The 10389-nt window shown below is 40.2% G+C and overlaps 1 protein-coding gene across 3 annotated transcripts in view; it reads left to right on the top strand.

Annotated features, from left to right (window-relative positions):
* Nucleotides 1–1696: 1696 nt before the first annotated feature.
* Nucleotides 1697–10389, top strand: part of raph1b (Ras association (RalGDS/AF-6) and pleckstrin homology domains 1b) — a 55827-nt gene continuing 47134 nt past the window's right edge. For all 3 annotated transcript variants that reach the window (XM_038279513.1, XM_038279444.1, XM_038279360.1), the window contains exon 1: nucleotides 1697–1877. The gene's annotated coding sequence lies outside the window, so the exon portion shown is untranslated. The remainder of the gene's footprint in view (nucleotides 1878–10389) is intronic.

Genomic DNA, 10389 nt, shown 5'->3' with positions numbered 1-10389 from the left:
ATTGATGCTGTTTATTTCTCTTGTTACTGTTATTATTATTGTTTATTTTGCAATCTGCCTTAAGACCTGTCATACTGGATGAGAAGAACTATACGTTTTCATGATTTGTCACAAATACTCCAATGGATTTAGGTCAGGACTTTGACTCTGCCATTCGAACACAGGATTATGTCTTAATCTCTACCAGCAGTTTTCAAACTTCTTATAATTTCCTCTATCTTGAAAAACAAATTTAAAGTGGGCTCAATTTTTTTCAGTCTGCTTAAATGTCATATTAGTATCTAGATGCACTATTTTATTATATTAAAAAGTTTAATTACTCCTACAATTTTTAATGAATGTTTAATATTCCTAACCCTAAAATAATAATAAAGAGAATAGAATAAAAGAGAAAAGAATAAAGAGAAAATTATATGGTAAGTAGAGGAGTCTGTGTTGTCAGGATCCAGTATAGTTAACTTTTATATAAAACTTACTGAAAGCTGCTTTGGAAACTTGTTTTATTTAGATCGTATATGTAATTTACTACAAGGACAGTATTATACACCCTCCTCTGCTTTTCTTTAATGATATTGAAAAAAAATAAACCTTTAAGACACTTAGATGGGTAATGGGGTAAATGCAGTCCAACAATAGAAGCCAAACGATCCCCATTCCAAAGGGGTGGACCCCTCATCTGTTCCAATTTGCATGTTTTCTAAACAAAAACAATGCTTTATTGGGCTACTGTACAAAACCTCAAACTCAACACTATTCCTGACATTTTGAATTGAAAAAGCTTCCTGGAAGGGAAGCGAAACGTCTTCAAACTCGGAAACCAAGTCCAGTGGATTGCTTTTAACTTTTTTGGAACGACTATGACCTGGATGACTGAGAACCTTCACCAGCATATTCTTCAATGATAGTTTAATTATTAGCACCCCTCTCCTAAGACCATATTTGTTAAGTGTGTTATTAAAAGGTTGTCCTTCCATCTCTGCAGCTCCTAGGACCTAGGGCCTTCTCTCTGCTTTTGCTTTTGTTTTTTATCTCGCTCCTTGCTGGCATGTGAATTTAAGTAGACATTCGTTGTTTTTTTTTTTTTTTTTTAATGGATGTATTATATTTATAATGAGACATAATCATGTAAGATGATCAAATATTGGGGTATTTTATTATTATTATTGATCCCTGCTTTAAATCACCCCCACGATGGCAGTTCGATTTCTACAGAAAGCGATTGAAGCATATGGGTGAGAATAAATATTAAATTAACAGACTTAGACAGATTTATTTTGTCATTTTGTATACACAAGCGTAAACAAAAAGAAATTTCGTTTAGAACAGCTCTAGACAATTTCATATTTTAAAGTGCAGCCTTGAAAACAGTAATAAATACATAAAAAAAATTGTAATATAAACACATGACTGTATATTTACAGTGCTATTTTTTTTTATATAAATATATTATGTATATATTATGAATTTCATTCATAAAAAAAAAAACTTCAAAGGATGTGGAAAGAATTTAAACTCCGTGTCCAAACTTCATAAAGACCCTGCATCATGTTTTAGCCGTCTGCCCCTCCTCTTCCGACGGTCCCTGAAGGCAGCGTCCGAGTGTTCCTGAACTGGACAGGAAACGGCGGAGACGCGCAGCGTGTCTCCCCAGCAGCTGCGGGAGAGAAGAATGGGAGCAGATTCATGGATCGCGAGTGAAAACATGAGGACAGCGGACAGTTTGAATTACATTTATATTTAAAAAACTTAAACTATCTCCATCTTAACTGGAGTTCCCCTCCTCTGTTTGTCCCCCCTTACTGAGGGCAGGGATATTCATCATCTTGGACAACAAGGAGGAGAAAAAGGGGGGATCTCTTTGTGAATCCTATTTCACCGTAAGTAGATTTTTTTATTCTATACCCGGACATATTGGTAGATTAAATTGTTTAATATCTTCTAATAGCAACTAGTACTGATAAAATCCCATAAATATCGCTTTAATCTATTTGTATATCTTCATTGTCCGCCCATCCCAAACTGACCTCGGGAAAAGAAAAGAGAAGTAGCTCGCTGACTTACAAAAAAACACTTTAAAAAACACGTAAGTCTGCGTAATTGTCTGTTTTCTGGCTGTTCGCTGTATTTGGGTGTTTAATTGAGAGGGCTCCTGGGTGCCCCATCTGCGGCCATTGAACAATCCCCTTCTCTGGGAGAAGGGCCGTGCTGCGTTTGTGGGGGACTCGGAAACGACCCTTCTCTCTTCAAGGGAGTGACAAATCTACATGAGCTCATTGTTTTTCGGGGCATTTATCGATTTTTATTCCCAAAAAGCGCAGCTGTAGTCATCTGGGAGTAAATGTGGATAAATAAGACCCTCCCACTGAGTCTGTTTCCAGCTAAATAAAAAAGGAAAGATGTCTCCACCCTGATACCTGGAGGCTGTATTAACCGAGGACACTGTCGAGCTAATGTTTGAGGTTTAGGTGAAAACAATAAGATATAAATGCTGGCAAATAACTTTGCAAATTTTTTTGGGGGGGGTTATGTGCAGGTAATGATGAACTAGTATTCCTGCGCAGGCAGCTCACGAAGGAAGTTTTAATCCTCTTTGTTTGGTGACGTCAGATGACATGCAGCCAGTGTGATCAGTGGCTGAACACAGCCCAGCTCTCATATTAGACTGCAACATAAGTGCCAAAACCAAATGCATTTATTTATCACCTAAATGCCTATTTTTTTCCACTTGTCTTTGAAGTGTCTTATATACTGTCTAGTGACCCTGCTTTAACCTTACTCACCCATTTAGTCTGTATATGACTTTCTACCCAGGGCGGCATGGCAAAGCGAGCGCTACAAGGCTGGAAAAAAGCTATGGTGTCCAGGTTATTTTTATTTTCATTTAGTCAACACTTCTATTATATAATAAGAATAAATTCACTGAGAGGTGTGGAAAACCACCCACCTCTGTTATGGGAAGAAAAAAAACAACAAGCCTCTGAGGCATAGTCTCTGCAGCCATCAAATCTGTCTAAAAAAAAACCTGGCTACGCATCAGAAGGTCGCAGACCTCAAGCGGAAGTGCGCAGACAAAAGGCAGCTGTGATTGGTCTGTGTGGTCGTCCTTCTCGATTCGGCGCTGGTGTGCCGCCATTTTTAAAAACCGAGGACTAATAACAACAATGGATAACCACGACGAAAGCTTGATCAAAGAGGTTTGGAAGTACAGCCACTTGTACGATGCCTGAGACATCTTGTTTTCGAAAATAAATACTCCCGCCGGCGCCGCCGAAGAAGTTCTCATGAGTTCTCGTATAGGCTTGCGCTTTGGCGGCAAACTGCTGTGCGTCCCTAGTAATTCCAGACCGAAGCATACCAGCGAAACTGGTTCGCAACCAGACGCAAGTGACATTTGATGTGTGCGGATGCAGAACTATAATCCAGCCTTTACTGCATCACACTTTAAAACATCATATTTGCACTACCAACATGGCTGATTTTTTTCGTTAAATCCCTTAAAATAGAACACAACTCAATCTTCTACTGCATTTGCAACATATTTATTTAACTGCACTGAATCTTTCCATATCAATGCCTTTTGGACCATTTAAACTGGTTTTCCACACTGTCTACATTCATGATCACCGATGCTCTTTATAAACGGTAATGTTTGTTCCTCTGTTGTAAGCTGTATGCATTGAAATTTCATTGTGTATACAAGATGACTATCGGTCTCCGCCAAGTGACGTCAATTGTTTACCTCTGGCGCGGTACACTACGCCTTTTCCACCTAAAATGGCGTCTTAGCAACAAATGTCACGTGACTGGCGGAGACCGATAGAGTTTGTCTGAGCCACTGGGTTTGCACCCTACACCCAATTTAAATGTGTCATCCACCAAATTGAAGCAGATTGACAAATTCTGGTCTTTACCAGAAGTTTTCAAAGGGTACAAATAAAACTGCACGCTGTGTTTTAGATAAATCTTCCATAAGGAAGCTGCTACAGAGCCTCGCTTGTTGGCTGTGAGGTGTAACACCACTTACAGCGGCAGTGCACTGTTGATCCATTCAGAAAATATACAGAGAAATAAAGAAGTGTTTGGAGAAAGTGGCTGCAGAAGGGGGGGAGTTTTGTGGGTTAAGAACTTTACCCTTTTTTAAATTTTGTTTTGCTTTTTCTAGATTAACCAACACCCTGTCTTTTCGTAGCCACCCTACCTCATTTACATCTGTTTTGCCTCTTATTTGTTTATTCGACATGTGTTTCTGTGTAAGACCAAAGCTGGCCTGGTGACTTTTATTTTCTACAATCTGTTGACATGTTTTAGTAATCTCTTACTTTAAGCTTTTTAATTTATAGCTTAACAACACAAATGCCACTCTTCTTCCAGGAAAAAAGCCACTGAACAACCACTTGGCCCGGCTTTTATTCCCCACAGTGACGTTATAATAGACCGTCTGCGTCCTGAAGGGACGCTTGATTTGCATCAGCAAGCAGTAGACTAGAAGCACATTATTCTGGGCATGGAGATGGCCCATTCGCTTACAGTGCCGTTAATGGGCTGAAAATGACCACTAGCCGTCTGCATGCTCCCTCCTCAAGTAAGCAACTTAGGCTTCTTTTCTTTTTTGTTTTGCAAGAGACATGTCCGTGTCTGATTTCCCTCTTTGTCTTAGAGAAGCGGGAGAGGGCTGATGTAAAAAGTGTCCAAAACACATCTGGAAAACTCTGGGGGCGTTCCTCCGGGGGCTGTTAGCTCTGTCTGTTTCCTGCACTACTTCCAGAAAGTGACTTTAGTTATGACTGGTAATGTAAAATAAAAAAAAAGTAAATTTTCTTGTTTCGTTTGTGGGTTTCACCCCAACAAGATTACCGCAGCTGAGGAAACGCATAGAAGCGCGATCATATTCAACAGCTCTGTCATAAAAAGACCAGAAATGGGTTTAAGATTCTGTTACGGCAGTAGACCGCATGCTGAAATGGCCCTAAAAGCATTTCTACATTTTACTTTCATCATTTCCGTCTTGAGGCTAAAATATTTTCTGGCTTTCTTAGCATTCTTTGCTTCACTGGAATGTGGCTGATAAGATTAGAACAACGGTTCTTACATGGGTGATGTGTCCTGAAAGCTGCTCATGTTTTTCACTCAGCATCAGTCCCCTCATTCAGACCCACACCCCTCACAAAAGCTCAGACCATGAGGCTAGAGGTGCCGGCGGTGGTCGGTGTAACGTTACTCAGATTGTGTTGCAGCCAGAGGTGCAGCTATAAGGAGGACGGCGTGGTCCGAACCTGAGACTGGGCCTTATGAAACTAAGCAAATCCTTTGAACTTTTTCCCAGCTTGTCACTGAAAAGAAAAAAAAATGGTGGAACTATTTAAGGTTTCTCTGATGGAATGACACCAAAACATTTGTCTACATCCAAAATATCAAACTCAACTTTATTGCCAAGTAGGTTTGCACTTATAAGGAATACAGAATCTATAGCTATATACTATATACACAGTAGATTGTGCGTTAATGTAATGCAGGAGGTCTGGAGATGCTATGTTGGTGTAGCTTGTAGGTCCTGAATGTGGGAGGGAGGCAGTGACAGTGTCATGGAGGTCTCTGGGCCTTGTTGATTAGGCTGGTAGCGGATGGGAAGAAACTGTTCTTGTGCCGTGAGGTTTTGGTCCACAACCTCCTGCTAGAGGGAAGTGACTGAAATAGTTTGTGGCTGGGGTTCGAGGGATTAGCCATAATCTTCCCTGCATGCCTCAGAGTCCTGGAGGCGTACAGATCCTGGAATGATGGAAGATTGCAGCCAATCACCTTCTTTGCAGACCGGATGACATGCTGCAGTCTGCCCTTGTCCTTGGCGGTGGTACCAGAGTACCAGATGGTGATGGAGGATGAACTCAATGATGGAGGAGTAGAAGTGCACCATCATTGTCCTTGGGAGGTTGAATTTTTTTCATTTGATGCAGGAAATGCATCCTTTGCTGGGCTTTCTTGGTGAGAGAGTTGATGTTCAGCTCCCACTTTATGCTCCGTGAGATGATAGTTCCCAGGAAGCGGAAAGACTCCACAGAGTCAATGGAGTCGCAGAGAGTGATGGAGATAGCTGGGGGTGAGTTCTTCCTGAAGTCCACAACCATCTCCACTGTTTAGAGCTTTAGAGCGTTGAGCTCCAGGTTGTTCTCCCTGCACCAGGTCACCAGATGGTCAACCTCGCACCTGTAGGCGGACTCGTCACCATCACCTCTTATGATGGCAGCAGCATGTTTTGGGGAAAGAGATGATGGGGCTAAATGTTGTTAAGTCTTGTACGAAAAGCCAAGGAGACCTGCATAGAGGTTCAATTTCCAGCATACATGTTTGGAACGACTTTGCCAAAATCCAGACCTAAAGAAATGAGTGAAAACCTTTTAGTAAAAGACATTCTCTCTTGGTATTTGGACAGGCACAGCTGGAGATGTGCAGCTCTTTTAAAGGTGGTTCTAAAGTCAAACCTTTTTCTGTACCATGTTTCGTTTTTGTCCATTGGTTTGAGTCATTTGTTGTAATATGGAGAAATTACTGCCTAGTAAGAGTTTATAAAGGTGCCGTATAAGAGGGAGAGATTGATATTTTAATCGTTGGAGGTTAAAAATTAACCAGAAAATGTCAAAGTCCTTTTGACCCGTCGCTTTGGTAAGATTCCGATTTTAAAAATGGAGGAAAAACAAGGCACTCCCCCCACTTGTCACAGGGCACGTGGCTCCAGGCTGTGTTAGGGGCCTCGCTCTGCCAACATTTCACTGACCTTTGGCGGGAGCTGGCCCTGGCGTCTGCAAACAAAGGCGAACAGCTAACCAGGGCTGGCTGTAGCCTGCAGAACCTCTGCTTGTTGCAGATAGCAGGTCGCTCTTCCTGTTGGCCTTTACATATATATACACACGTATTCAAGAGTATTAGCTCAGCCTCCTTCTGTTGATGGAAATAAACTGTTGGAGACCCAGATACACCTCTTTTGCCTTTGTTAGGGCTGTTTTCTGTCCTTTTCCCAAGGCATTTACTGACAATAAGGCTTTATATCCTTACTTAAGCAGCACTGTTTAGGATCCTAATGCTTCACCAGGAAATGAGGTGTGTCAAACAACCTGGCTGCACCGAGGCGGCGAATTGATGAACACAGCAGGCAGTTCTTAACTGATTAGAGGCCGTCATCCTGCTTTATTTTACTCTGAGCCACAAAGTGCATGCATGAGGGAAAATTAACTCCAAACTTTGACATGTTTTTTCACTCACCAGCTTACTGTTACAGTTTACTAATGTGTCTCTTTGTTGAAGCTTCATCTTCAGAGGAGGCAGGTGGCGGATTCCCTCTGCTCTGTGGTGGGTCACCCCCACTCTTTCTTTATCCTCTACTCCTTCACAGATGGACTGTTTCTTTCTGGGCCTCTTTTAACCCCCAAAAAACACCATCTGAAGGAAAACATTGTAAATTATATGTATGTGATGGATATAAGTGTTTACTTTGACTAGGCCATTTTAGCACATGGTATCCTTATTCTTCTATTCTTCGGGAGTGGCTGCTTAGTGGTAAGGGCATTCTGCCACTCTGGGTCCCTGAGCAAAGACCTTTAACCCCACACTGCTCCCTATGGGGTGGGTTAAATGCAGAGGTAAATTTCTCCAATCTGAGATCAATAAAGTTAAATTATCAAATATTATATCTTAAGCACTCCATTTTTTTTCTGTATGTTTAGGGATTTTGTCCTGCCTTTAAAGAAAAAGCTTCCCCAAAGTTTTGTGAAACGGCGGCTTTCCTGTAACAGCTGTGTCCCAACAGTACGATGCCATGTTTCACAGTCCAGACGGTGCGTTCGGGGGTGATTCAGGGTGCTTGGTTTTCCTGTATGCAAGTAGAATTTTGAATGTAGAAATTCAATTTTGGTTTCATCCGGCCACATTTGCTGTTACGCCTTGGTGAGTGTTCAACAACCTGTTAGTACTTTAAAGAACTAGTTGCATTTATACTGAGTAGGGCATTAGGGGGGAGTATTGGAATCGGTGTTGCGATATATGTGTCACCATACTTGGGTCAAAATATTGCTATATATCGCTATATATTGTGATATTTTCCCACCAATCAAATTAAATGTACAGATAAAAATGTGTCCAAGTCTTTCACTCTGACTGCCTCAACTAAAGATAGGGCGCTGCGTTGAACAGCAAAAGGAGTGGCGGTGTGGAGGTAGCCCATTTTCCCTCATTGTTTCAGGTAAAAAAAAAATTTTTTTTTTGCAAAGCGATACTAGGAGCATAAAGATCGATATATCGAGAGTTGAAAATCACAATATATCGCCAAATTGATTTTTCCCCCCCACATCCCTGTAGGGCATTAATCGAGTTAACCGTGATTATTATGTTATTTAAAAATTGTGAACTGGAACACAGAGAATCTCGAACATGCTATTGACTACAAAAGCAACCATTAGGAAAAAAATTTAACATTTTGCTTTCACGATAAAAAAAAGTACTCCTGAGGTGGATTAGTTTTAACTACATTAGGTGTAAAATCTGTATAATATCTTATGTAAGGAACCTTTTCCTATTATAATCAATTAATTCTGAAAGTAATCAATAGATTTATTGATTAATAAAATAACCATTAGCTGCAGCCCTAATATTAAGATTAAATAAAAAATGCCTTACTAATAAGATTATTTGTAAAAGTACTTGTATTTCTTTTTTTCCCTAATTTTGCATGACATGTTTTTTGTTAAATAGATAAAGTAAAATTTTAAACCACATTTCTTGTTATGTCAACCTGCTTGCAAAGCAAAATCACAGCTTGTTTAACTTCTAAAATGCTGTCAGGACGATCAACACCAGAAATGACTTTTTTTGTTGTTGCTGTTTTTTGCACCTGATGATAAATTAAGTTGAGTAATCACACTAAATCGGATCCCTACATCAAAGATTGCCAAAGCGTACATACACCCGTCCCCGTGGGAGTTATCGTCTGGAATTTCAGCAGCTGTATCCAATATCATCCTGGATAACGAAGTGAAAGAGGTGATTTATGTATTTTGGTTTCTTTTTCCTTCACGGGTCTAGATTATGCTCCACCACAACAGTAGTGGGGGGGTGATGAATGGCATTGGGTGTCTGTGTGGATGGGCAGCCTTTGGAGTCGGATTCAGGATAATGGCTCTTTGAATCGGAGAAGACATGGAATGCTTAAGGCAAGCTGGAGTCAGCAAGAGTCGTACTAAGAGCAAACAAAGTGCTTACTCAGAGTAGATGTGTTTGCAGTCTGGCTGCTGTGCTGGTCTATAGGAAATATATTACAGACCAGGTGATTCATGAGCTGCTGGGCATAAGAGTAACTATATGCAGACGGAGAAGTCGGATTTATACCATACTCTGTTGATTGCTTTACGTTTTATAGTAAATTGAATGAAATGGCTGCAGCTTTCTGTACTTCCTTTAGAGTCTGGTTTTAAGTTGACCACAAGCAGCATCCTCTCTCACCTCTTAATATAAGCAGTTAGCTTTTTCCCCACGAAACCACAACAACATTTTCAAGTCAACAATCGAAGTTTAGCTGAGACTGTTTTTTATTTTTATTTTGTGGGACAGAGGCACCACACATAAGTAAACAAATGAAACTTCTGTTTCCTCTCACGCCACTGTGAAATGCCTCTTGGCCTGAAATGTTTGCTGCAGCGGGTGTTGCTTTTTGAACCTTTAACCCCTGGGTTTGGATTCCATGGAAATCCTCTGAGGATTCAGCTTTATTTATTGTTTAGAGAAATCAGATGTGGTTTAATATGATGGAATCACTATTCTGAGAGCATTTTAATTGGTTGGGTTTTAGGTGAGCCTGTCTCCTTAAGCGTTAGGAGCAGAACTGGTCAACCAACTTACAGGTGATAAATGTATTTTACACCCCTAATGATTTCTAGAAATGGAATATAATAGAAAAATATTCTGTTATTCTTAAATCAGCATGGTTAGAAATCATTTGAATAACAGTTTTGTGGTTTTAAACGATCAATGAAAGGAAATGGAGGATAAATAATGTTGGACTATAAAAGTTAAATGTCAGCGCACAGACACTAAAGATATTGATTTGGGCCATAAAACACCTGACTACTTGCTTGCACATGTTTTTATTTTGTTTATCCATAATGCTGCACGAGGTTGGCTGATCAACAAAATTTAAAATGTAATCTTTTTACTGATGATTCAATTCAGTTTATTTCTATAGCTCCAATTCACAACACATGTCATCTCAAGGCACTTTACAGTTCGCCAGATCATAGAGTCAAATTGATTCAAAGTTTTCTATCTAAGGAAAAAAGGTTGATTTCATTGACTCAAATACAATACCTCACACTAAGCATGCTTGTAGCGACAGTGGAGAGGAAAAAC

This window comes from Cyprinodon tularosa, unplaced genomic scaffold, assembly GCF_016077235.1.
Source record: "Cyprinodon tularosa strain WSP-4 unplaced genomic scaffold, ASM1607723v1 ctg1, whole genome shotgun sequence".
Classification (NCBI taxonomy): Eukaryota; Metazoa; Chordata; class Actinopteri; order Cyprinodontiformes; family Cyprinodontidae; genus Cyprinodon; species Cyprinodon tularosa.
The sequence above is the reverse complement of the archived record's forward strand: the minus strand, read 5'-3'. Positions and strand labels throughout refer to the sequence as shown.